This window comes from Orcinus orca, chromosome 14, assembly GCF_937001465.1.
Source record: "Orcinus orca chromosome 14, mOrcOrc1.1, whole genome shotgun sequence".
Classification (NCBI taxonomy): Eukaryota; Metazoa; Chordata; class Mammalia; order Artiodactyla; family Delphinidae; genus Orcinus; species Orcinus orca.
In genome coordinates, this window is record NC_064572.1 from 19,726,876 (window position 1) to 19,754,760 (window position 27,885).

At 38.7% G+C, this 27,885-nt stretch overlaps 1 protein-coding gene across 3 annotated transcripts in view; it reads right to left on the bottom strand.

Moving 5' to 3' along the window:
- The window catches only part of ANK3 (ankyrin 3), a 688,018-nt gene that overhangs the window by 485,886 nt on the left and 174,247 nt on the right, over window positions 1-27,885 (bottom strand). The gene's annotated exons all lie outside the window — the stretch shown is intronic.

Sequence of the window (27,885 nt, forward strand, 5' to 3'; positions counted from 1 at the left end):
CGTACCACACAGTACCCAGCTTTCATTTAACTCCCTATGCTATAAATAGCTTGAAGAATAACACCCATACTCTCTAGAGTACTCCGAAAAGTGAGGCTGGAGAGGAAGTCGCACTACTCTCTAGGCTAGAATATGGCTTTGGCAAAGGAGAAGCTCCTCTGGGGAATGAAAAATAGGGCTGTCATAGCATCCTGACAAGCCTTCCCCAAAAGGCTAAATTGGGAGATCACTGTACTGAGGGTAAAAATAAAGCCGAGACTTTTCTGCAGAAACAGGTGACTGGGGCTTCCCTGGTGGCACAGTGGTGAAGAATCCACTTGCCAATGCAGGAGACACAGGTTCGAGCCCTGGGCCGGGAAGATCCCACATGCCGTGGAGCATCTAAGCCCGAGCGCCACAACTACTGAGCCTGTGCTCCGCAACTACTGAAGCCTGCGCGCCTAGAGCCCATGCTCTGCAACAATAGAAGCCACTGCAATGAGAAGCTCGCACACTGCATCGACGAGTAGCCACAACTAGAGAAAGCCCGCGCACAGCAACGAAGACCCAACGCAACCAAAAATAAATAAATAAATTTATTTTTAAAACAGAAAGAAAAGAAACAGGTGACTGCAGTTTTGCCTGTTGGTGAGGATTCTTTCGCCTGGCACAGCAGGCAAAGCTCCTGGCGGGGCCTTTCCATTTGTGAGCAAGCAATGGAGATGCACTTCCTTGGGACTGGGCTGCCATAGGCGAGTGTGTACTTCATTTGTAAACACATTTGTAGTTTCTTTAGGAAAATGACAGTCGTGCCAAGAAACATCCTCTCACTTCCCCTCATACTTGTGAATACCACACACCAATTACCAACTGTTTGGCTGTAATTTTTTTTTAATTTCTTTTCTCCCTTTCCTGTGAATTTTGGACTCATCTGATGGTACTTAGGGAAAAAATACAAGAGTCCCCATCCCCGGCAACTGTCTGGTTCTTTTGCTGTGTCTGAGGTCCACTTCACAGTAACCACAGCAGAAATTTACCCTAAAATCTCACCTTCATCGTCATTTTCTTTGGGGACAGTATTGCCTTCAATACACCAGCCCACATGAAAAATGCTAAGAATGTTTACATTGGCTGGATTTTTCCCTTGTAAGCAGTTTTGTTTTCTTACTAAAAAGATACACCCTACTGCTTTATTAAGTTACAAAATGCCTCATAGCAGGTGTGGACCTAAAGAAGGAGGTAAAATCATACAAAGAAATCCAGAGCCATTTTATCTATAAATTACATTATTTGTGGTTGCAGGAGACCAAGGCTGATATAATGCATGTTCCTTCACTAGTCTTTGGGAGGATGAAAATAGTGAGATGACTAGAGAATAGAACTCGAGCAGGAAGTGTGTCTTTTCAACCTTGGAAACCTCGCCTTTCTAATGGTTAAGATTCCCATTCACGCAGCGGGTCACTCATCCCAGCAGTGAGACCCCAGCCAGCACCAGGCTGAGGTGTGAAGCACTGCATTCCCTCTTGCTGATTTTAATGGTGTTTCAACTGTGGAAACCAGAAAACTGCAGACCTAATTTGTAACCTATATACCCCACATGATTCAGCTTACCCTTAGTATGGCTTTTTCCTACCACTGAAACTTGATCCAATGAGTAATCCTCCTCGTAAAAAATTCACCACAAATCTTTTTAAAATGTCCTGTTTTAAACAGTCTATGAGGAACCACGCTATTTATATTACTTAAATTCTTGTGAAACTAGGAAATGCAAATTTAACTACAGTGACATATGTTTTTCACTTTTCATGTTGACAAATATCAAAAAGTCTGACCACAGTCTGTGAGGATGGGGCGGTGGGGAAACAGAATTGCTGATAGGAAAAGACGGACCAAATGGAAGATGGTCTGTGGAGGAAAATACGGCAGTATCTATACATTGACGATGTACCCATCTTTTGCTCCCAGAATTACACTTCTGGGAATGTATTCCACAGACACATTGACACATATGTGCAAAGATAAATGTACAAGATATTTACAGCAGCAGTACTTGTAAAAATTAAGATGAAAGCTAAGTAAAACATCCATCAGTAGGTGAGTGGATAAAGTACTTAAATAAAGTGTCCTCTTTCACATAAAGAGATGAGCTGTAGCAAAGAACAAGGTATCTTTGTGTGGAAAAAGGTTCAGGAAAAAAGAGAGACAAATTGATAGACAGACACACACATACACACATTTCAGTGTACATAAACTATCTCTTCTGGAAGGAAAATGGTAATAGTGATTGTCTCTTGGAGAGGGATTTCCTTGTCACTGTGTTTGTACCACTCTTTATTTATACATTTAGATTTTCATCATATACATGTGCTACTTATTCTTAATTTTTTTTTTTAATCTCATAAAATTTTATCTAAAATTTCCAAATAATTCAGCAATTTTTAAATTCTTAATACAAACTCCATTTTCTCACAACCTCTATTTTCTCCCAACTACTTAATTAAAACTGTCAAATTCTTCAAGCTTCAGCGCAAATCTCAGCTCCAGCATGGAACTCTCCCAGCCACTCAGACTAAACGCTTGTCTCCTCTAAACTTCTGCAGGACAGACTGTATGCCTCCATTTTGCTTTATACGTTACTTGCTTTGTTGTTTTTGTTGCTTAACTACCCATCATCTCAATAAACTCCTGAGTAGAAGGACGATGGGGTGGGGGAGAAGCTTTGGCTACATCTCTCCCTGTGACCTGCTACGGTGCAAAGTATAGATATGTGTATCTACATTCGGGATGCCCAGAGATTTAGAGAAAGCAAACTGTACTGGATAAATGGCAATATCCCAAAGGTAACCCAGAGAATGGGGCAGGCATCAGTGAATACCCACATCCATATTCATTCTAAGAGCTGACTCAACGTGTGCTGGCACGAAAGAATATTCATCTTGTAATATTTCAACCCATCTAGAGCTATTACCCTTTAAGTCAATAAACCATCTGATTTTAATGAGAATTTAAAATTAGGATATCATTCCAACTTCTGGGAGATAGAGAAGAGTACTGAAAAGATGATTCCTAAACCCTATACATATAAACGAAGAATACGACACTGTCATTTGCCACCTTTGCCACAGTCCTGGTTTCCTCAGGACTTCAGTTGAAATACTGCTTCCCATTTTTCTCTCATGTTTAATCACCATTAATATCTTCAATGCTGACAGGTTAACAAATTCTTCCTTTAAAAAAATAATGACTTTGCAATGAACTTGAAGTTATCTCTAAATGGCAGTTACAAATATGAAAGTATTATTAGACAACTCACTTTAAAATGACAGACTTAGATTTTAATCTAAAATAACACATGGAAAACTGAAATAATATAACATGAATGTGTTCTAGCCATTTTTTTCTGATTTATAAGGCTGTCTTGATCATTTTGTTTGTGTTAATCTATAGTACTGCTTAACCTCGGAAATTTGAAGAAGTCTAAATATTCAGGACAGATGGGTACAAATTTCCATTTGCTTGGTCTCAACAAATAATATTTTAATACAAATTCATTTAAAATCCCCAAGGAAATCAGTGTAGATGCGGAGTTATTTGATTTTCTAGTGAACTCAGCATCATAGGGAGAAATGTTTTTGAAATTAGAAGAAAGCACCATGTTACTCTGGCTAAGATTGTCCCTTCTTGATTCTTCCCAGGAAGATTCTCTTAATTTACCTACAAAGACCTCTGCATTAAAAAATTAAACAACCGGGCTTCCCTGGTGGCGCAGTGGTTGAGAATCCGCCTGCCAATGCAGGGGACACGGGTTCGAGCCCTGGTCTGGGAAGATCCCACATGCCGCGGAGCAACTAAGCCCGTGCGCCACAACTACTGAGCCCATGTGCCGCAACTACAGAAGCCCACACGCCGACAGCCCGTGCTCCACAAAGAGAGAAGCCACTGCAATGAGAAGCCAGCACACTGCAACGAAGAGTAGCCCCCGCTCTCCACAACTAGGGAAACCCCGTGCGCAGCAACGAACACCCAACACAGCCAAAAAATAAATAAATAAAATAAATAAATTTAAAAAATTAAACAACCATAATCATTAAGTATAAAAGATACAGGGAATAGGAGAATTTGTATCATGAGGGATACTAATGGTATTAGGGTGGGAATAGGAACACTCAAGAGTGTAAAGTAGGGCTTCCTTGGTGGCGCAGTGGTTGGGAGTCCGCCTGCCGATGCAGGGGACACGGGTTCGTGCCCCGGTCCAGGAGGATCCCACATGCCGCAGAGCGGCTGGGCCCGTGAGCCATGGCCGCTGAGCCTGCGCATCGGGAGCCTGTGCTCCGCAACAGGAGAGGCCACAACAGTGAGAGGCCCGCGTAACGGGAAAAAAAAAAAAAAAAGTGTAAAGGAAAAGTACCGATGCTAAAAAGATGATCAGCAAGATCAGATGGAACTCAGATGCAAAGAAGAGATAGAAACAAAGTGATACAAGGAAGGGGCCAATGTCCTAGAGAAGAACAGAAAAGTAAGATTACAGAACTAGCAGCCTCAGAAATGATCTGTCCAGGGACAGCAATGTTATCTTGGGCTCCAGCTCTGGGTCTCTGGAGAGAATACCAGAATCTTTTATTGAACTAAATGTTTTTTGAGGTACTTGCAAAACTGAAGTTCTATGGTTCTAAGTCAAATGAAGAAAAAATAGTTACTAGGGCTTCTGGTCAATTTTGGGCCAGCAAGTATTACAGACCTTGCTTATCAAACCTGAAGAACAAATATTCAAGAAGCCCTTAAGACTGCAAATATGATGACAGGAAACATTCATGTGATGAGATTTCCAAGGGACTGAAAGAAACACTAGACTTAGCCTACTGCAGTCATCAAGTCAAAGCAAAGGATATTGTGTATTAAGACCAAACTCACAAGGTCAAAGGTCAGGACAGACACAGGGGGAGAGCACTATAAATTAAAAACTGAGTATATGAGATTTAGATTTCATCAAATTACCGACATTGCACAGTAGCAGCATCGCCTCAGTTTTTATCATTAAAATTATACAAGTGGCACAATCCTAGATCTGTGCCATTATCCACTTAGAAGGTAAGATGATGCTGTGATGCGTTTCCATAAGGGGGCCTCAGCCCAGAGGGATTGAGGAGTAACAGGCTCTACAAATCAGCTGCTAAATCTTCCAGAAAGCAGGGCTCCCAGGTAGAAGGCAAAAGACGCAACAGATAGAATAACTAACACCTTGACGGCCTCTTTATAATTTACAAAGTATCTCCACGTTCATAATTTTTGTGACATTGCAATACTACTGCAATCCTTAATTCTGTTTCTATCTTTCTGAAAGCAATTGTGTTTCTCTAGTTTAGAGCTTCTCCCTGAATGGAAGAGGATCCACAGAAATGACTGCCCGTTTAGTAACGTAAGGCGAACAAGAAGCTTTGTGTACCTTCAGGATAAACTGCCATATTACAGTACGTTCTGTCCTCACTATAACTTAGCAATTACTAACATTCTGGTCCATTCAACTGCCCCTTTATTCCCGCACAACCTTCATTTCTTTCAAACACACGACCCTCCTGTAACAAGCAACTGAGCTTAATTTCTGCAAGGCAAGGAGAACACACACAAACAGGAAAAGCAATAATTACAAAATGGAAAGCATGCAGAATACATAATCACATCAAAAGAAAAGATCAAGAAAGGATACATCAGGCCACTTTATTTGGCAGACCCTCACAGAGTGCCTTCCAGTGCCAGGTAATGTTTTAACTCCTATATAAAGTAGATGATATTAACCCCATTTTACAGAAGATAAAACTGAGTGACAAAGAGCGGAAGTAATTTTTCCAAGGTCACACAACTGGTAAATGCCAGAGCCTAGATTTGAAACCAGACATACTTTTAACCACTGTATATGCAAATACTGCCTTTTGTTTTTTTTTAATAGCTTTTTAAAATTGAGATATAATTGACATATAACATTGTTTTACTTTTAGGTGTACAACATAATGATTTGATATATGTATGTATTGGGAAATGATTAACACAAGTCTAATTAACATCCATCACCATATATAGACACAATTTTTTTTTCCTGTGATGAGAACTTTTAAGATCTACTCTCTCAGCAACTTTCAAATATACAATACGGTATGTTAACTATAGCCACCATGCTGTGCGTTACATCCCCAGGACTTATTAATCTCTAACTAGAAGTTTGTGCCTTTCGACCCCCTTCATCCATATGCTCGCTTCTCTTTATTGTCTCCCTTACCTGTTTCTTCAGTGAAATTTTTTTGAACTTTTGCAGCTAACCAGAAAATATATGCATTTAGAGGAAAAGGGAGAAGGAAATTGCTCTATTAAGTAGATGAATAATGTGCTTAAGAACAGGAAACTGCAGAAGGCAGGATCTTATCTAGTCAAACTTTAAAATTTATTATAAAACTCTGTTTTAGGAACCACAGGCAATAGGGAAGGGTGGGGTCAGATCGACATCACAGCCCTAGGTTTGATTTAATTTCTAAGGAAAAATAAACAGTATATGAAAAGGAAATAATTAGGTAAAATTACAAGGCACCACACAGGGAACACACGCCAAGTCTGAAACAGCCTAATGAGCACCATTTGTCCTATGGACAGGTTCCTGATTATTTTCTCCCAAAGAGGAAAACACCCCCAAGTAAATATTTGAAAATATTCACAGAGGACATTCACAATATCCAATAATCATACATACATAATTTCAGAAAAATCTCAAACCACCTGTGTTACATAACCAGTGAGTCTCAAACCCAAGTCTCAAACCCATTTTCACATATTTCCCCCAAAACTTTAAGTCTGATGGTTCAAAATGAGGGCTAGGTCCTGATTTACTCACATCCTTCATTTATATACTCAAGTAAACATATTGTACTAGTTCCTACTGATCGTAATATTTTATCACTCCATTTCTCATATGTAGCTAATTCTTAAAATACTACAGGATAGGATTATTATGGTTTACATTTATACTACTGTTCTACAATGATGACCCACGGAATACATTCACATTCACAGTCTCATTTAATTCTTAAAACAATCTCATGAGGCAGACAAGACATCATCCCTATTTTTAAGGATGAGGAAACTGAAGCTAGGAGAGTTCAGGACATTCTGTCATCAGAATTTATAGCTTCTCTTCGCTTAATCCACGACTTCATATCTAAAGACAAATAATACGCATAACAGGAAGTATAACTGTCAAATTCACTAATTGCACTTTCATGGGTATTCTAATTTCCAAAGAAATTAAATAGAAAACCCAGTCTTTATTATCAGTCCTTCTGAATAATAGTTTTTTTTTAAGCAGTCAGTGATCTTTATTGCCTCAAAATGCCCTTCATGAGGAATTTAATTTTCTTTTTTTTTCCTTCCAGCCCTATTGAGATATAATTGACATTCAGCACTACATAAGTTTAAGATGTACAGCATAATGATTTAGCTTACATCCATCATGACATGATTATCACAGTAAGTTTAGAGAACCTCCATTTTCTCATACAGACACAAAATTAAAGAAATAGAAAAAAGTTTTTTTCTTGTGATGAGAACTCAGGATTTACTCTCTTAACTTCCATATATTACACACAGCAGTGTTAATTATATTCATCATATTGTACATTACATTCCTAGTACTTATTTATCTTATAACTGTGCTTTTTGACCACCTTCAACCAACTCTCCCTCCCCCAATCTCCGCCGCCCCCCCCCCGGGGGGAATCTGATCTCTTTTTCTATAAGTATACTTATACTTATAGATAATACAGTTCTTTAGGAAACCAAGCTAAACAAGCACTGCCACACATATCGAGAGAGAAGGGCTCATTCCAAACACACACACACACACACACACACACACACACACACCCTACCATCGTGATGACGTGTAAACAGAAATACCATGGTTTTCCAAGAGATGTTACACACCATGAATCTAAAATATTTAACAACTTTGAAATAGGTTTCAAAAACTATAGTTTAAAACATTAATAATTAATAATTGGCTTATGATTCAATAATGTTATCATGTTCTGGAATATCATTAAAATGTTATTCTTACTATTTAAGTTACTATGGTTTAACATTTTATTCTTGCTCTTTAAGAGTGTAAATGTTATAATAACACAACATTTCTCTTACAACTAATGTAAGTGCTATTCAAAGACAAAAATTCTTATTTCTCCATCAGGGAAAACACCTAATAGTTCTCCCTAAGGTACATAATTAACTGAACTAATGCTTGCAATATATTTTAAACTCATTTAAACCTTATTCCAGGCACAAAGATTAATCTGCCCAGAATTCTAGGTAATTTGGCCATTTAACTTGGATTCTATAGAGGGCTATCACATTTCTAATTAGGTCAGGAGGAATGAAATTACACGTTGAGGTTTTTTCTACATCGAATCTGAACATCCTTATCACAAACTACATTTGGGAATATAAATAAAAAAGAAGATCCAAAACAAGACATACACAGGTGTCGTTCAAAAGCGTTTTGATAACGACCTATACTGTGAGATGGCTCTAATGCTTGCTGGATTGTTGACTGAAAATTGTGACTTCTTTATGGGGGTCACTAGGTGGCATATTACTCTGGGCTGTCTGCACAGGTACCTTTAAGAAGTTTGTTAACAAGGACAGTGGCAGAAGACAGGGAATGCCTTCAAAGAAATAAGCAAGAGTACTTACTACACTTTCACAAAGAAACTTTGTGTTGACATGAGCTAGGACTAGTCAAACTACAATAAAGAGCTATCCAGTAATCTGCCATATCTTATGAAAAGGAAGTTATTGAAACTAAAAATCATGACAGCAAAATCATGTGTGAATCATATCATAACCTTTTACTTAATAATTGCAGGGTTATAAAACATTACATATACACATATTTATTTACTTATCTATTATGCAAATGTAGAATATATTTATATATTGCATACTTATATTTTATATTATAAAAACATTCTTGTGTGCTACGGATAAACAGGTTTGATTATAGTAAGATACAAGAGCAGCTTTTTTTTCTTAAGTGGTTTTAGATTGTAACAGATTCCTTCCCTATAAATCAACAGAATAAGAGGCATTAAATATATTCTGAAGAATTTTAGGCTAATGTGTCATTTGTATAAAAAGAAAGACAAAATACATGCATTTCGAGTTTTCTAAACAGTCTAGAAAGAATGAGAACTTCTAAAAAGTCTAAACATGAAGTCAAATTTTTAAAATATTTATATAGCTTTCTATTTTTTTGGGGGGGTGTATTTTCTGGTATTTCTAGGACAAATTATATTACTTGTATTCTCAAAACATAATAAAGTACATTCTCTAAAAGATAAACATAAAACAAAATGGCAGACTGAAAAACAAGAATATAAAGGTTTTACATAAATGAATTTTTACTCCACCATCATGTGTCCACCTTGTATATCCAGCAGAAAAGCATAAACATAGCATGTCGTGGCAATTAGTTTGTCTTTGGAGAAGTCATTGCTGTAGAGAAGTGAATTTCACTTTATAACACTATGGCATCTTCACAAAATGGCAAGGTTTTTGTTTCTGTTTTTATTTTTTACTTATGTACTGCATACGATGCCTTTTAATATTTCTGCCTAACATGTCAACCACATCACTGCAAATATTGTTCAGTGTCTCTTCAAAGGTGAAGTCACATCACTTCTGTACAGCTGTGGGTTTAAGAGAAGGTTTATAGCAACTTTATCAAGAATTTCTACAAAGTTTAAAATTTCCTATTTCTTCAATCACATATTCTACTGATATCATGATATTGGTTCTCTTTTCGATATATCACACAATCAAATGTCTGGTTTGGATTTTCCGTTTACTTGTATTTTCAGCTTAACAATATTTAATATGTGGATTTAGAAACCGAATGTTCAAGGACATCTAGCACTGTAATACTTCAAAAGTACGCTTAGAAAGTGAAAATTTATGGCCCAAACATTCAATAACAAATTAAAATACAATTATGTTTTAAAAAGTAAGAATTAGATTGAAACAAAAAGAAAGGGCCACTATTGATGAAAAGGTATTTACAGAAGGAATTAAAGTGAGATTCAATTAACTTCCAGGTCATTAATTATGTTTTTACATATGATTTGGTCTTACAAGTTTCACTTGATGCACAGTGTAGACCCCTGGGCTGCCCTTTACAAAGTAAAGTGAAAGAACTTGAAAAGAAGGTATGTACAGCTCATATGCTTATTTTGACTCTGGTTGAAACTTGAAGAAAAATATTAGCTTCCAGAACGAAACATTTTAAAAATTATAGTTTAGTGACACAGTATTATTATAGCATATAGCAGAAACTTAACACCATTAAGTTTCTAATTTTAGCCATAAAAATACAAACTATTTCTGAGCGGGCGTCCCCGGTGGCGCAGTGGTTGAGAGTCCGCCTGCCGATGCAGGGGACACGGGTTCGTGCCCCGGTCCGGGAGGATCCCACATGCCGCGGAGCGGCTGGGCCCGTGAGCCATGGCCGCTGAGCCCGCGCGTCCGGAGCCTGTGCTCCGCAACGGGAGAGGCCACAACAGTGAGAGGCCCGCGTACCGCAAAAAAAAAAAAAAAAAAAAACTATCTGAGCTTCGAATTTTAACTTGAAAAGTTAATTATTCACTATTGTATTTCATCAATCTATGATGCCACTGATTATGAGACGCACCATTTTAATGTAACATAAAGCAAGAAAAAACTGTCAAATGATGACAATACATTATCACGTGAATTTTCAAATGTATTCTTTCTAAAAATATTTATTTTGACTCCTTTATACATAGACTTTTCATCATATGTAACCCTTGGACATACTAAAACAGGAAGATACAAGTGAAAGAAACTGGCTAAGGTATTCTTAAAACTTCTGCACATTCAGAGACTTCAGTATCATCAATGCCTGAGGTGGAGTTATCAATGCGTTTTCACACCCAAGATCAGTCTCTGTACCATCAAGATGGTAGTTGATACAGCATTTCTTAAGGCGCTCCACACTGTCTCCAGGATTTTCTCCCAACCCACGGTCACCCCTTCTGCAAATTCTTCACTCAAAGGATCTTTAAATAGTTTGTTGACTAAAACTTTGAGGCACAGCAGTCATGTCATCTGAAATAACAGCCACGTGTGTAAATGCAGGCGATGACAATTACATCATGGCTGATGCCTGGCCAACAGCAAAGACTTCATCCATGGTAAGATGCACCCCAATTTCAGAGACTTTCAAATGTGTAAGACACTCTGTCGCTTAGAACAGAGGAAATACGATATTCATTTTGTTCCCTGTTAATCTGCAGTTAGAAATTGGAGTCTTCAAAAAAAAAAAAAAAGAAATTGGAGTCTTCATACATTTTCTATCCTATAATTATAAAATCTAAGCTAATTTTTGTGCTCTCCACTAAGTATTTAATAAGATTGAATACATAACACTTTTTAAATATCCAAGTCTGAGCTTTCACAACCAACTAAAATATACATACCTTAGGTTTCAACAAACTGCTTTTATTACAACAATACATATAAACATCACTGCCTTTAAGTTTTATGTGTAATGACATAGTACAAACATGTTTTTGTTAAGAATCTTGGACACCTTGTGAATTTGGTTCGGCACTTTAGCAAAAATAGATGTACTTGCTACTACTGTTCACGTACAGTAATGAACTCCAAATACGTGTGCTGTTTTACGAGTCTAGTTTGCTGTAGAATCCTAGAAATTTGCGGTATATAGTAATAAAGTGTAAAGAACTTAATTATTTTGCTAAATGTAAAAAGGTATTTCTGCTTCCTTTACTTCATGTTAATAACAATTAATTGATAAATTACAATGTCTGCAATTTAACTACACTGCTTAAATGGTAAACTTCCTTGAAACAGGAAAGCCCAAAAGGTAGGAGGGAAGGAATCAGGTGCTGGATAGGTGGAATCCTGGGTCTGCCGCACACCCACTGGGTGAGCTCAGACAACTTTCTTAGGTTGGGGATAATCACTCAGGAAACAGAAGAGAACACTTCACTGGTTTGCTGTAGGACTTAAGAAGAGGAGATCAAGTGTGTAAATCTCATAGACTATACCTGATACATGGCAGGGATTCAGAAGTGTCACCTTTTATTTTTCTGAAATAGTTGATTTACAATACATTTTTAATAAAATAAATTTCTGCCTGACACAAACTAATTTGGAAATCCAGAATTTCAGCCTCCATTTAAAGCTCCTGAGCTTCTCAAGGGTCATCCAGGTTCTTCCAGCAACTTCTCTATTGTTTCCACCACTTGAAATAATCTATTAATTGCCTCAAGGATAATTTTCTAATTATTGTCTGGGGCGGGGGTGTGTTAAAATCTGATATCAGCATCTGAACAATCAAAAGAGTAAAAAAAAAATTTTTAACCAATAAAATAAAGGAAGATAGATTTATATTAGATAAATATTTACCACAGAGATTCTCTACACAGGACCTCAGTTCTAAGGTTCTACTCAGAGAGGACTGAAGACAGTATCCAACCTTTCACAACACAGCTAAAAACAGAGGTACAAACTTGGAGTCCAGGAGATCGGTTGATTATCAGTTTGCATGATTGTTCTGGCTTTTAAAAATTATTAATTAGCTTCAATATCTTAATAGCAAGAAATTTCTCAGAGAAATTCTAGCTTTTCTTGAATAATCACTAAATCTGGCCACACTGATTACAACTTATTCATTTATATTACTTCTTTGACTCTGTAATCATGTGAGGTTGACACCGAGACAAGTTCTCTCCAGAAAAGCCTTTTCAGATGAAAACCAATTTCAAGTCACACACCATAGCACAAAATATACTTAGGTCTGTGTCTTTATTGGTCTTATGTTATTCTTTTATTTTTTACATGTGTTACCCTTTTCAAACTACAACACCTAGAGCTCTTCCTCTAAGTAAAATTCTAAAGTCAACCATGAGATTATAATGTCCCTGACAGCAGAGACAGGAGCTCCCATGGAGCTCCGTACCGTGTTTCACCAGAAGTGCGGGTAACCACAGGTGATTCTTCCTGGGATCCAAGAGCCCTCATGCTGAATCCTAAGCCTTCCTTTCCTGGAGGACCTTTCTACAAACAGTATCTACTTATTGCCCACCAGTTTCAAGACCATGAAGCCAGAAACCAGAGTGGCATAAGGTTTCGTAGTTCAAAGTCCAAGGGATTAAATGACATTTTAAAGTCCATAGACAAGGCAAGAACCACTGTGAATCTCATTAAAAAAATCTAAAACCCACCCAAGAGACCCTGACGTCTTCAATGATATGTACCAAGGTGCATTCCAATGTGGATCTCCTCCTACATCTGTTTACTAATAAACTTATTTTCCTGATAAAAATCAACCACAGTTTACCATTTATCTTTATAGTGCTATCTTTATAATTACATACAGTTTTCATAACTACTACACACTTTTCTGAGTTACATGCTATAACATCATATCAAAATCATGAGTCAGTATACGTGTATCATATAAGACCTTAGAAGAGACCTGGGGAAATTTTTATTTGAAATTAAAATACAAAATAGCTTCTAAGTTGATTCTCTCAGGAGGAATATTTCTAACTTTTCAGTTTTGTCTTTGTTCCATCATTAAGTGGGACCTGAGTTCAAAATTCTTAGAGAAGAGGGTAGGAAATAAAGAGAAAAAAATGGTTAAGAATAGAAAGTATAAAAATTTCCAGTTATAAATCCATTTAAAGCAAGAAGCTTTAAGAAAACTTAGATAAGGAGGCCATATTTCATTGTAATATATCCTATTAGAACTGAAATTATAAAAATTCTCTAGTTATAAATAAATTTAAGGCAAGAAACATTTAAAAACCATTCAGGTATGAAAGTTAAATTGTATTTTGCACTGGAAGACCATAAGGCTTTGAATGGCTTTCCAGAATAGTTAATTCTAAATCTTCAGTACTGTAACATGACCTATAGGGTAACACCAGTTTTGCCCAGTGGGCAGTGAAATAACTTGACTAATTGCATATTTTCATGAGGTTAAGTGCCACGAAAGAAAGAAAAAAAGGAAGGAAGGATGGAAGGAAGGAAAAAAGGAAGAGAGGGAGGGAGGTAGGGAGGAAAGGGAAAAGAAAAGTAAAAGAAAAGAAAAAAGAAAAACAACAAAAGACCTACCCTACCTAGAAGAGATTTAGGAATCTAATACCTTGGGAATTTTCCTGCTGCTTCTGTAAAGATCATGTGACCCATAAGCAAATACCTTTCCAATACTTTTCTCTCTTGCAGTTTCTACCACAGAGCAAAGCAGGTAATTCTTGCTTATTTTGATGTCAACCTTCTTCCTATTACAATCACTATTCGGTAGCTCTTAGACGAAACTCTCAGCAGTGCAGCTCACCTGGTCTTGCCCCCCAAAAGTTGACCAAAATTGTAGCTATAGTTGTCAGTCACAGCCCACCTGGTTCAGAAACCTCTTTGGGACATTCCCAGGGGCATCCTCTCTTTCCAGACGTTGAAAGAGAAACAACTGAGAATGAATGAAGCTACACTATGAAATGAGAATTATATACTATTTGCCCTACAGTTAACCATAAACATAGGCAATACAGAGTCATCTGATATTTTAAGCCTCTAAATTACTTCTCTCTGGGAGAAACCTGAAGCCAGATGTGGCTCAACGCACCATCTATTTTTCTGGCCTCGTGTAAAGAACAGATTCCATTTCACACACTCTGTTCTGGGACAGCCAGGGACTTGTGCTAAGGGATATAACACAAATGGCAAAATTTCTCAGTTCTGCCACTGTTCAAAATTCATATTTCAAGTAAAAGTTCCCATCAGGCATGTTGCCAGGATGATGATTTTACTTTTCTCTGATGCTCCAGGGTACACCTGCTGCCGTTCACTGAAAGCCCAGAAGGAGCTCTTCTCTCTGTTTGCAGTAGATCAGTGAGTGTCACTGTCTTTCTCCACAAACTTCCTATTATCTCTCTCTGTATAATAAATATATACAAATTTTCACTATAATTTAGCCCCAAAACTCCAAAACAATAATATATCATGTGACTGGATATATAATAAAATATAGAAATATGAATACAATAGAAATCAAACTATAAAAACATTCTGACAGTTCTTCAATAAGCTTTATAATGTTTATGGCATTACTGTATGACCAAGCAATTCCACCCCTAGGAACATAACCTAAAGAACTGGAAACAGGAATTCCCTGGCAGTCCAGTGGTTAGGACACAGAGCTTTCACTGCCGGGAAATTGGACCTGGGTTCAATCCCTGGTTGGGGAACTGAGATTCCCGTAAGCCACACGGCACAGCCGAAAAAAAAAAAAAAGAACTGGAAACAGATGTTCAGACAAAAACCTGTACACAAATGTTCATTGCAGCTCTATTCACAATAGCCAAAAAATATAAACAACCCAAACGTCCATCCACAGATGACTGGATAGACAAAATGTGGAATTCCATACAATGGAATATTATCCAACTAAAAAACGGAATAAAGTACTGATACATGTGACAACATGGATAAACATTTAAAATATGCCCAGTGAAAGAGGCCAGACACAAAAGGACACGTATTATATGAACCACTCATATAAAATACACAGAATAGGCATAAAGCCATAGACAAAGAAAGCAGATGAGTGGCTGCCGGGAGCTGGGGACAGAGGGAGTACAGAGCGACAGCTTAACGCCTGTGGGGTTTCCATTTGGGGTGATGAAAACGTTCTGGAGCTAGATACTGGTGATGGTTGCACAACATTGTGAGTGGAGTGAATGCCACTGAATTCCCCTTTTAAATGGCTGCAGTGGTAAGTTTGATGCTATGAGTATTTTACTGCAGCAAAAAAAAAAAATAAAGCAAACAAACAAAACCAATTGTCCACGATCCAGATGTAAACAATACACAAATTGTCCCTGAGTGGATTTCGATGAAAGGCTCAGAATTAAAGGGCCTGACTACGCACTTTGACATCAAACAGGGTGGTCTTTCTAAAGCTGCTTTAGATGCCAGACTTTAAATTCAGAATGCTTCATGTGGCGGTGTTGCTCGATACAATAATGGAATGGCAACTGGAATTCTACTTGAAAGGTGAAAGGTTAGGGGCTTCGCTGGTGGCGCAGTGGTTGAGGGTCCGCCTGCCGATGCAGGGGATGCGGGTTCGTGCCCCGGTCCGGGAAGATCCCACGTGCCGCGGAGCGGCTGGGCCCATGAGCCATGGCCACTGAGCCTGCGCGTCCGGAGCCTGTGCTCCGCAACGGGAGAGGCCACAACAGTGAGAGGCCCGTGTACCGCAAAAAAAAAAACAAAACAAAAAAAACGGTGAAAGGTTAGGCGATGGCTCCTTGTTTTCTTCACACCTCAATCCTAAAAACATAAAAACTAGAACACAAATTAGGATATAAGGGGCTATATTGTTAGAGGCAAAATGACATGAGAGATGTTGACTAGAAGAGAAGAACTACAGCGAGGGGGGCTCTCAGGCCTTGCCCTCCCTTCAGCAAACACACAGCAAGCACCGCCCTGCATCTCGCCTATCACACTACTGCTTTGAAAATATGAATTCAGTATCTTTGGTAGAAAGTAATGTCTTAAAACCCATAAGCCTCATAGGTATCATCTGGTTCAGTTACATTTCAGACATTAGAAAAGGGGAGGTTTCAGTTCAATGTCACATAGATAAACTCATTGAACATGTTTATATTTTCATATAAATTGTCTTAAATGTCTTCAATATACATATCTTTGAATCTCATGTTCCTTCCACCCCACTACCTCTTGCTGCCGTCACACCAGAGCCAAGAATAAAATCCACAAAGTGTTGTTCTTTCTTCCATACCACCCTGTTCCCTCATCCTAAATGGTTAAGTAAAATACAGGGTGGGAGGACTTTTACAGCACAAACACAGGCGTGAAATATACACTACCATGTTAATATAATACGAAGGTTAATAATCCAAACCCTATCTGACAGGTACCATCAGAAGTTAACATTACACAAGGATATCACGAGCTATCTGCCCATTTTTATGATTGTAAGGCAGTATGTTCCACAAATCTGTTCCTAAATCAAAATTTTACTAGAGATAGACTAAATATGTAATTTTCTAAAACAAGTCAAAAGATACTTTTTTTAAAAGATCATTATGTTTGGAAGACAAATTTCTAATTTTCTTAATAAAGAGGTAGGAAATCAACATGACACATTAATTTTACCATCACAAAACAAGCTATTCCGATTTGTAAAGAGAAAGGAGAGCTCATCATATTAAAATTAGACATAAACATTCTGATTCAAGGAGATGATGAACTATAATTATATCCCTCAATTTTTGATTTTCTTCATAGGTCATAAGCAGTACCAAAACTAATCTCAGGGCTTCCCTGGTGGCGCAGTGGTTGAGAGTCTGCCTGCCGATGCAGGGGACACAGGTTCGCGCCCCGGTCCGGGAGGATCCCACATGCCGTGGAGCGGCTGGGCCCGTGAGCCACGGTCGCTGAGCCTGTGCGTCCGGAGCCTGTGCTCCGCAACGGGAGAGGCCACAACAGTGAGAGGCCCGCGTACGGCCAAAAAAAAAAAACAAACAAAAAAAACTAATCTCATACTAGCAATGCTTTTAACACTAGCGACTACAACAGCTACTCCATGCTGTATGCCTATTTTCGGCCAAGAGTTGTACCAAACACTTGACATATACTATTTCTATCCTCACATTAAACCTCTAGGTAAGCGAAGTATCCCCATTTTATACACTAGGAAACAAGGAAAATTTAAGTAATTTGACTAACTTTAAATAGCTATTAAATGGTGGGACACAGATTCATACTCAAGTGTATGTGATTTTGTTCTCTGCTCTCACCAGTTCACCATGAAGAGTATCTTACTAGGACCATAATAAGCCCATGATCATAATAGTTTGAGGAGAAGCTCCACTTTTTTTTTTTTTTTTTTTTTTTTTTTTTGCAGTATGCGGGCCTCCCACTGCTGTGGCCCCTCCCGTTGTGGAGCACAGGCTCCAGTCGCGCAGGCTCAGCGGCCATGGCTCACGGGCCCAGCCACTCCGCGGCATGTGGGGTCTTCCCGGACCGGGGCACGAACCGGCGTCCCCTGCATCGGCAGGCACACTCTCAACCACTGCGCCACCCAGGAAGCCCTCCACTTTAAAGATTACAGAAAAGCTTTAAAGGTAGAAGATAAAAGGCACATGTTGACACATTAGTTTAATTCATCTACATTAGTACATCTACTTTCTAAAGAGAAAACTACAATTGGCATGTTTATAAATTATGTTAAGTATTGTAACGTAATGCCTAAAGTTTACCCCAAAAGACCTTTTAGAGAGATAAGGGATTAGTGCTAAAAGCATTTTCATCAGGTAAACTACTGAGAGAAAACTTACTAATTTAAGCAATTAAAACATTTTGTAATTTTTATACCTCAATAGTATGGAGGACCTTCATTTTTAGAGCTTTGTTCTAGAGATCCCCCAAAATACCAAAATCCTGTGAAAGACAGTGACAACTTCTGAAGCACGAATGTGCTGAAGCAAGCTGCTGGCACCTAGTCCAAGCACACTCACATGACTGAATTTATCAAAAGACTTATTAGTAAATTTTTTTTAAAAAGGCAGGAATCCTGGAACCTATCATTACTATTCTAATTTCATAAATGCCCTCTACATTTTTTTCTAATTTTAAGACATAAAGAACCGACAAGGAGGATGAGCCCTGCTTAATGGGAGAGAACAGGGAACTTCGAATATCTGAAACCAAGCTGTTTCCTGTGCTTCTCTGTTTGTCCAAAACAACAGATTGAGTGAAATAACCCCACATGTAGAGTAGGAGGCAATCCATTAAATTTCTGATAAACATCTCTGCAGCAGCAGTGGGGTGGGAATCCATAAAATCATAACTGCTGTTGCTTTTGCTTTTTTTTTTTTTTTTTCCAGCGGCCATGGCCCACAGGCCCAGCCGCTCCGTGGCATGTGGGATCCTCTCGGACCGGGGCACGAACCCGTATCCCCTGCGTCGGCAGGCGGACTCTCAACCACTGCACCACCAGGGAAGCCCCTGCTTTTGCTTTTAAAAAGAAACTTTGAAGTTATTCATAAATATTTACTTGAATACATGATTCACTTAATTACCTATAATTACACACAAGATCTTTTTCATTAATAACCGGACCATAGTGGTTCAAATTCTGTATGTATCTTTAATGTTCCTTCTATGTTAAAGTGAACTAGATTGAAAAACAGTGAAACCATCATTGAAGATAACGTGATAATGTTCCAGAGAGACTTTTCATTTCTGTAAAATGCCAAGGTAAATTACCTAGTGATGAAATCACTGCATGTAAAGACTAAATAAGCCAGTAGCATGAAAATAACAAAGAGAAATTATACAACGTTCTGGATAAATTATCTAGAGATGAAGCTTTGTGTCAGGAATTTGCTTGGTTTGCTACAATTACTGCTTAATTTTTCACTAAGTACCCACAAAATACTGACAGTAAATATGACATAATATCATAGACCCTATATTCTAAGGCAATGTATATTTCACAGGCTACATACATGCAACTTGCAAAATTATTGTACACAAACATCATATCAAGGGTTACTAAATTCAGTTTCTGATGTGTGCCTGTATTTGTATTTCTAATTTATCAAGTAGACTGTGTACCAAGGAGGAAAGTAATTGTTAATTGGAGGCTTAAGAGATGTGGGTTTCTGCAAGACGTTTTTAAGTTCCTCATTGTAGTTACGTCACGATCGTTAACAATGGGTAGCACTGAAGGGAAAGTGAAAAGCGGAATAAAAGTTCATCCTTTTCACAAGTTCACCGGGTGCTACACTGCTCAGATACCACAAATCCCCAGCTGACTCCCTAAAATATTATCCCTTAGCCTTAAAACTCATAAAACATTAACTGAATTCCAGGAGGGAAAACAAACAAAAATAAACATTTGAGAGCTGTGTGTAGAGATCTTTAAAGTTCAGGGCCACCGGGAAAGTCCATTAAAGTGATGTTCTTTCCTCGGAACCCAAACACCACAGGGGCCCTTTTCCCAAACAGTTCCTTCTGCCTAAAATGTCATCTTTGCACAGCTGACCAAATCCCTGTGGTGAGTGAGCTCACGGCTCAGGGTCACCTTCTCTGCCACCCTGGCTCTAAGAGTTGTCCCTTCTCTGAATCTTCCTCCAGCATAGCAGCCTCAGGTGGAATTTTTCTATTGAGTTATTGCTAGTTATCCATTTTGTCTGTTTATTGTCTGTCTTGTTCCCTGATGAATCCCTTGCACTAGAATAGTAAGTGCTCAAAAAATACTTGTTGAAAGAATAAATGGCATGATATGGAGACAGAACCAAAACGAAGAACTAGATCTATTCAATAGCTTTGCTTGTTTATACTGTATTTTAAAACACACACACGGCAGAAATGCCTGACGAACATCTCTCATGTGCTGTGGAACATGTAATTAAAAGATGAGTGAGCTGGGAGTGAAGGATGAAAAGTTCTGTCTCTGTAGACAAATTGAGTTTCCCAATCTAAACTCTACTCAAGCATTAAAACTGCATAAATGAGTTAGAGTTTTATTTTTCTTAACGATATTGTGAAAGCCAGTATACCCACTGGTATCTCTAAAATACTGAAGAGATGTCGTATGACAGTATGTTTTAAATCTTCTTTGTTCCTACTACCTCCCAGGTGGTGGAAGGACCAACGGAATCCAAAGACGAGAGTTACAAAATTAATAGAGGAATAGGGAGTTGAGAGAAACTTCTAGCTTTTCAGCTATTAACATAGCCATGTAATAAGTTGCTTTATATTTACAATTATGTGAGACAGAGAGGAAAAAATAGTATGAAAACTTTAAAAATTAAGTTGTGTAAAATATATGCCCTCCCCCCAAAATATGTCCATAAATGGGAAATTTTATTTAAGATGGATGCCAGTGAAAGTGATTTTATGTGCTTATTGTGGGAAATTAATTATCCTTCACATGATTAACAGTATTTTCTTGGCGAGCAGGTGCAACGATTCAAACAATATTTTCCCCAAAGTCTAGATTCTTTTCTTTCAGAAAATAGATACTGGAGTTATTTCTTATGACCTCATCTAATGGTCATGAACAACAAAAAATTAAGAATTTCCTAAATAACATAAACAATACATTAGGACCTTTTCTTTTTCCTTCTAATTGACAAGCCACAATTCACTACAAGCAAACAAGCAAGAAAAAGAAAACCAGGCTTTATAAACAGCTTCAAACCCCCCTGTCCAAATGTTCAGATTTATTACCAAGCAAGCCAGTATCTGTTACAGTGCTCCTGGAAATAAATTTTTCCTACAAGACTGAAAACTGCATTAGGGACCTTTGATACAATGCCCGGCATTACAGAGCTCCATTCTATCTGGAATTTATTAAGGACAAAAAAAAGCCCCCTCTCCTTCACTCCAAACTAACCTTTAGTCCTACTGGCTCACCCTAGTCCCAGCTCAGAAGTCTATACAGATTTACATATCTGGACTCCTTGCAGCCAGAAACACTTTGGAATTCAGAACTTTTCAGATTTCAGAAAGGTATATATCAATACTATGGACACCCCCAGCAGCATCTTGGGACAGCACCCCATCAACACAGAATTTCTACTTCTGCAGCAAAACATACGAATATTCACGCTAAGGAGGATAAATAAAGACTATAAATAGCTTCACATAAGGTCAGTACAGGTTTTGTTGCCAAATGAGTTCAGGTTAGGTCAGATTTTGCCGCCAAAGAAGTTAGGAAGAAATTTTTAGGTTTTTGGTTTGGATTTTGAAATTATGGGGAAGAGATTATAAACCTGTGGAATATCAGTCCCTTGTTTTAAAAGCCATGCTCCAAGCCCAGGCCCCAAGGCTGTTGCTATACATAAAAGAAATTTATACCAAGCTTTAACAACAAATTTGAAAAAAAATCTCCAGGTAAACCTACCTCACTATAGTTGATTTTTTAAAGGTGGTATTATAAAGAAAGTCTATTACTTCATGAAATCCTGAAATCAAGAAGTTATTTTCCAGGTTCTCTGAATCCATTCAATCTCTCCCTACAAAAAGAAAGTTCCCAAATGCACAAAAACCTTGGACAAAGACAACATGGAGATCTGTGCACTAAAAGCAGAAAACTCCAATGCCAAGTTCAAGAAAATACCATTACAAATGAATTATCGGAAGAGTCACAATTTCTGCCTTTAACCATTGGAAGTGCCTGTGAACTACAAACTTGATAGCATTTGTGATAGAAGGATTAACAACTGAGAGGAAGACTATTAAGAGAATAAAAAACACTTAAAAATTTCTGGGATTTCCCTGGCAGTCCAGTGGTTAAGACTTTGCCTTCCAATGCAGGGGCTGCAGGTTCAATCTCTAGTCAGGGAGCTAAGATCCCACATGCCTCGGGGCCAAAACACCAAAACATAAAGCAGAAGCAATATTGTAGGAAATTCAATAAAGACTTCAAAAAAATGGTCCACATTAAAAAAGAAAATCTTCAAAAAAAAATTTTTTTTTTTTTTTAAATTTCTAACTATAAAAGATTGAGGGCTTCCCTGGTGGCGCAGTGGTTGGGAGTCCGCCTGCCGATGCAGGGGATGCGGGTTCGTGCCCCGGTCCGGGAGGATCCCACATGCCGCGGAGCAGCCGGGCCCGTGAGCCGTGGTCGCTGGGCCTGCGCGTCCGGAGCCTGTGCTCCGCAACGGGAGAGGCCACAGCAGTGAGGGGCCCGCGTACCGCAAAGGAAAAAAAAAAAAAAAAAAGATTGAGAGAAAAAAACATTTGACGTGGATGCATATAGTGAAATGGTAAAAGATATAAGAGCCACTTGAGGGGGAGCGTGTCATTAGCCCCTCAGAAGTTACACTGCATTGGACACGTGATCATGCTCAGTGAACCATAACTTAAATAATTCATCCCAATCACCGATAAAAGACTTGGAGGAGATATCTACTTGTAGAGCAGTTGTGAGCAATTGAACAATGTCCAAATACACAAGTAAAAATTACAGGTCAACACAACTGCCATATGCTCTTGGTAGGACAGCACACCATCACTCTAAAGAGGGAACCAGGTACTGAAGGCACCCTCTTTGGAGACCCTGGAATCAAAGAAAAATTTAACAGTGAAAATCCAGAAGCATTAGGAATACTGAATGAAAATCAGAAATGAACATTCCCTTGACTGTCCCTCAAAAAATGAGTACACATTTAGATAATTTAAGCTACATCACAGAAGAAACAAGTACAGCTCTCACACATAAGGCAAGGATGTAACAGAAAAGAGAAAGAGGGAACATTGTGATGTCCACCCTCAGAAGCAAAAAAAAACTATAAAAACAAATTTACATAGAGCAAGTTATTTGGGGTTCTGAAGATGAAAAAGGGAACTGAACTAAAATGATGAAAATCCCTTTCCTGAAGTACCCTAGAAAACAGGCAGACTCATTGCACTCATTACCTAGTAGGGTCTAAATAAGTATTTTTCTTCAATCTAACACTGAAAAACAATCACTGAATGTAACAATCAAAGGACCGATTCCACAGTCATCACTGGCAATGAAACAATATGACATGATGACATATATTCCTACTAGATGGAATGACGGTGTAAAATACAGACCTAGCATTTCTACCAAATACTAGGGATGCTTTTCTAAGAAGCAAGTCTTACTTTGATAATTCATCTGCTTAAAGTCTTTTGTTAAATACAGGACAAAAAAAAAAGAGGTCTTTAGCTTAAATTCCTTGAGATGGTCCTTGCCTTTTTTCTCCATTCTCATATCTTGCTAAAACACATCCCTGTACTAATGTTTACATCCCTAAGTATACCCGGCTACTTCAAATCTTTCTCTTTTATCCCACGCTCTCTATCTGGAAGCTTCTGACCCTGTGGGGAACACTGGAAAAACAGATATCTTTTAAACATCAATTCAAGCATGCCTTCTTCTATCTATCTTTTCCTGATTTCATCCTCAAATGGATTCACCACTCCCTCCTTTCTGCCACCAGTGGAACCTGAACTCATTGATACCCTATACTTTCTGCAGGGATTGGTATACTATAGTTGGCTCCAGTCCAGTCATGAGCCTCAGGCTTTCTACCATATAGCATCTGCTGAATAACTAAATTACTTGAAAGAGCTTCAACCACTGTCACGTTTTCTATGAAGCATATTTAAGTTGGGAACCTAGACTTCTTTGGAACCTTCTTTGGATGCTCCTATGGACTGGAATTGCATCTCCCCCGTGCCCCTAATTCACATGCTGAAGCCCTAATCTCCAATGTGTCTATATCTGGAGACAGGGCTTTTAGGGGGTAATTACGTTTAAATGAGGCCATAAGGCTGAGGCCTAATCCAACAGGAGTGGTGGCCTCAGAAGAAGAAGCAGGGAGAGACCTTCACTCGCACACACCAAGGAAAGGCTATGTGAGCAAGGAGGCGGCCATCTACAAAGCCAGGAAGAGCCCTCACCAGAGCCCAGTCATGCTGGCGCTGGATCTCGGACTTCCACTCTCCAGGACTGTTAGAGAATAAATTTCTGTTGCTTAACACCCAGTCTGAGGCATTTTGTTATGGCAGCCTGAGCTGGCTAACGCAGATGGTAAATAAATAAAATCATTACGTGCCACTTTTACACTTCCTCTTTGGCGGCTAGGCAAACTAAGCGCCTCTGGCAGTATAATATGAGATGGGATGATATGTCCTCATTTGTCATTTCGACTATAGAATCAGCCACTCTACAGCAAGTTTGAAATTCCACGACGATAACCACTTTGAATTTAGATGTTATCCTTTTAAAACCTCTTTGGAAAACACAGTCTTACTATTTTTGTTTTACTTTCATAATATCCCTGACAGCTATGCCAGGTATATGAACCTTATTTTATAAATAAAGAGTTTGATTATTTTATCCAGACAAGATACTAAGTTAGAAGCAGGACTAGTTTAGAACTCAGGTCCCCCGACTTGCAGTAAATGCTTCTACTGTAACCAGCATAAAGAGAGAGAAACAGCTATGGGATGGGGAAACATACAGACACACACACACACACACACACACACACACACGTACACATCCTCTTCACATTCCAGAGCTAAATACAGAAGAAACATTTCCTAACATCAATTTCAATCCTTATATCTCTGAGCAAAATCCAAAATGCTCATTATGTGCTAACAAAGGAATAATACAATGATTCCATCACATTTATCTTGCTGACTCCAATATTAAACATGTCTCAGGAGAGACGTTATACCCAAATGCCCTTAAGCGTGTAATCTGCTTTGAAAACACTCAACACAAACACATGATTTTTAAGGCCATTTTGAGATATATTCCTATACAAAAAGGATTCCACACTAAACTTTATATGAAAATAACTCCATAAATAACTAGGAAAATTTTTAAATACTTGGGGAGCTCGCTGCCCCAAAATCTGGCAGGTTCCATATATTTCCCACCTGAAAGGCTTTCATTTGACCACACCCACCAGTGCTACAGTGTAGGTCATCTGAAACACCCAGAGACCTTGAGAAATATTTGGTTTAGGAGGAAATGGAATTCTCTCACACACACACAGACACACACACACACACGTGTGTGTGTTTATTTAAGGACAAAAAATGTTGCATCCTTTATCCAGAAAATATGAGAAGAAAAGGCTTATTCATTTAAAAGATATCTCCTATCTGCTAGGCATCTGCTCTCACACTGAAAATTCTTGGTGAACTCTGGTCAGCAAATGGTAGAGACAGCTCAGTGAGACATTTATTAAGTGTCAACTGCATACAAGGAGCACGCTGAGTGCCTTGGGAGGCAAATATCAGTGGGTTCAATGTGATGAAGGGAACACAGCAGGTACACAATAACTTGAAAAAGAAGTAGAATGTGTCAGTTGTCCTGAAAGGACCCGGTGCTGTGTCAGTCCGTAAGACTGACTGACTTCTAACCAGGGTGAATTGACGGATTTCAAGAAGAGGGTGAGATCTGGGTTGCACCTGCCAGGATGGATAGGATTTCATCAAGGGGCCGGCATAGAAATGTTTTCTCCACGCATCATGTTTTCTCCATGCATTTCTTCTGATGCTTCTGACAAGGATCAGAAGAAACGGATTCATTCATTCAAGGACCAGTAGGAACTCCAGTTTGGATGGAATCAGATATGAATGAAGTCAATGGTGAAGGGGAAAAGAGCCCAGGATGTGGGTTCAGGTTAGATTGTGAAGGGCCTCACCCTCCACAGTCAAGGAATTTGGGCCTCACTGAGCAGGTGGGAGGGGGACTGGAAGGTCGTGGGGCAGAGCGTGAGGTTGAAGGTTTTCGTAAAGAGGACCCTGGCAGCAGCTGGCAGCAGCTGGCAGAGTGTGGAAGGGCTCAAAGCAACTGACTTGATATTGTGCTCTGAGTAGGCTAACCTGATAGAAAGAGAAATGGAACATGGCTGGAAAAATTTCAAGGAAGAGAGAGAGAAAAAAAAAAAGCCCATGTTAAAGGATTCCACATAAAAGCTCAATGATTTACAACTGACCCAGCCACTGCTCATTTTAATCCGGGCTGCACTATCAGGCCTCATGATGTCTGTCTGGCTTCCCTTGACACTCTGTGTTCAGAGTCATGGTGGGGCCTGTCAGACACTTAAGGCCATACGTAGCTCATAAACATGAGCAGAGCTGACACCTTTCCTGGAGACCAGCACCACTCTGCCATGCGTTAAACAAATTGTATGTGCTGGGCAGCTGTGACCTGCTCCCTTGGGAAATCAGAACAGCACCTTTGCAACATCATCAGTCCCCGCGGAGACAATGCACAGGGAGTCAGGGCTGACTTCAAGTCAGCCTGAACAGCTTCACCATCTGCAGGATGTCGAACCACTGCCCTAGAATGTTGGCATGTTCGTGAACGTGTCCTCAGAGTAGTCTGCTGACAGAGTAGCTCTTTTAAGAACACTGTATTCAAATGAACCTTTTCATAAATAATAAAGAGATTATGAAAAAAAATTTTAATGCCTGACAATTCAATGAGTAGTTGAAATCTTTATCTTCTCTACTCTAACCAACCATGCTCTATGTGTCCACTGGCTGAGCACACATTACACTGGGTCAGGAAAGCATTTAAAGAATCCCAATTATATACAAGAGTCCTAACGATTAAAATATAACATCTGAAGATTTTGAGTATGGATTAAAAAAATACCATCCAAATTTTCCTTAAACAGCTATGAACTAGAATCCTATTTTAAGGATTTGTTTTTCTTTGTTACAGATATACAACTGCCTTTTCCATGGGTGGCACGCCCTATGGAAGCCAGTTTATAAACCACAATGGATCAAAAGCAAATGTCAGACCTAGGGAATGACCTCTTTCACCCATTTCAAAAGGTATGCAAAAGTTAGGAGAACATTTCAAGATATACACATGCAAGAAAACCAAAATGAATCTACAGGTTCACAATAATCACCTATTGCTATTTCGAAGATTCTTCAATTTATGTGTCCAACGAAATTGATTTTATAAATTATAACGGACAGATTAGGCACACGGCTGTACCACTGCAGAGTCGACTACAAATCTGAGATCTGTCAGCCATGAGCTGATAAATAATTAAAATGGAGCTCACCTCCCAGCTGCAATTTTAAAGTGTAACTACAGGTTTCCCTCAGTTTGCTTAAAATAGGTGTTAAAGCTAAACATCTATACCCTAGTAATATTCATTAGCAATTGTACCCTGTTGATTAACAAGCATTCTGAAAAATTTAAAGGGAAAAAAAACCCCACCCACCCACATAATTAGGACATGTGTTTACTTAATAATCCCGAATATC